Here is a 1,902-nt window from a genome sequence, read left to right as displayed (position 1 = left end):
TTTTATGACATAAATTGTTTAGCCTCATTTTGTCTGTATTTGAAAGTTTTATTTGTTTAAATGTTTTACTGCTTTTATATTGTGTTTAAAATGTTTTACTGCTTTTATATTGCTCCCCCCCCCCAATCTTTTTAATATTGAATTTGTATGATTTATTATTATTATTATTATTATTATTGTTGTTACTGCGGCTACTATTTAGCCTTATTTTTACTGTAATAATCGTAGTACACTTTCTGTTTATAATTAGTCTATTTTTTCGCGTTTTTACTTTTTATGACAAATCGTTTAGCATCGTTTTGGTCTTGAGGTTTTGACTTATTGCCGTTTTGGTTTTTCCCCATTTTGTTCATTTTGACTTTTTTTAAATTTTTTTTTTACTTATTGCCGTTTTGGTTTATTGCTGTTTTGTCCAGAAACTTCTGAGATAATGCGGTTTCTGTATGATGAAGCCAGCCCAGAGTATAATCAATGTTTAATTAAAACTGTCGGGTCCCCATTGAATGAAACTATGGTATTATAGATTATACGGTATTATATTTTTTTAAAACCATAATGTCGGGCCCTGGCGCTCCGCCACCCCAATTTGTATATGTTTTATGGTCTGACTGCCCGACGAGCTCTGTCCGGCGGAGGGGCTTGACCTGTCCGGTGAGGGGGCTTATGTTTGAAGGTAAAGGTAAAGCAGTGGTGGGGCCGGGGGAGTTTTAAGAGGTTTTCGTACCTGCGAAATATTATTTTGTTCCCTCCAAATCTGATCTTCTACCTTCATTGCATACAAATTTCCTGCATGAATGCTCTCTCGCGGTGCAGTCCAACAGCAGCAGCAGAGAAGCATGTGCAGCAGTGGGAGAATTAAAACAGTGTCCATTTTGCAGTGGGTAAATTTAGTTTTAAATAGGATTATACATACTGTAGTGATCAGTGATTAATGCATGTGTTGTGAGTGAACTTCACCAAATGCGCAATGGTTTAGTCTTGGTTTTTTTTTTAATAAACTGTATTTACTCCCGAATTCACTGTATTTCAAACAATTTCACTTCATGACTATGCAAAATGTGTTACTAAATTATAGTCTATGAAATATAAACAAGATCCACAAGACAATATAAACAAAAGAGCCACTAGACAGTGATTTAGTTCACTTTTGGCAATCCTGTCCGGCCAACTGACTGTTGTTTTTTACTCTCTGTTATCTTGTGTTTGTCAATTTTTAATGTTTTTTGGACGAAATAGATGAAATGAAAATTAAAACGTGAATTTCGCCACATTTTCGTATTTTCTGGTGGATGAACACATCAATTTTAGATGGTTTACACATCAAAATAAATAAAAGCTTGTTTAAAACCTGATAACATGCAAAAAAAAAAAATCATTCCGCTAACTTTGACTGTCATTAAGCGATCATGTTTTGAAGTTAAGTAGAGGGTTTCCCAATATTTCTTCTTGTGCGTGAATTCGGCTCACTAGCTTTTTCAACACAAATATTCAATCAATCTTATTAAAAAATGCATGTAAGTAAACACTATAACATGCTTTTTCAAAATAATTATATAAATTTCTTTGGCAATAATTCACAATGAGTATAATATTTTTAAAATCAATATCATGTCATTTTTTTCAAATCTCACGAATGATTAAAAACTGTATGCACTCAAAAAAGCCTAATTGGGATACTTAATCTTAGAGCAAATAGAAAAATTTATTAGATTATCACTCCCGTCTGCGTCAAAAATTTTGGAAATACTGATGCAGGAATAATTGTATTTAAAAAAATTTTATTTATTTATTTTTCTTTTTTGTCGCATCATTTATTTTTAGGCGCCTATGTCTACTATATATTCAAGTTATCAAGTTGCTCCATTTGCACGTCTTTGTATATATATTATATATATATATATA

The sequence above is a fragment of the Anneissia japonica genome, unplaced genomic scaffold (assembly GCF_011630105.1).
Source record: "Anneissia japonica isolate Jap-2015-1 unplaced genomic scaffold, ASM1163010v1 scaffold1785_len1016330_cov206, whole genome shotgun sequence".
In the NCBI taxonomy this organism is placed as follows: Eukaryota; Metazoa; Echinodermata; class Crinoidea; order Comatulida; family Comatulidae; genus Anneissia; species Anneissia japonica.
The sequence above is the reverse complement of the archived record's forward strand: the minus strand, read 5'-3'. Positions refer to the sequence as shown.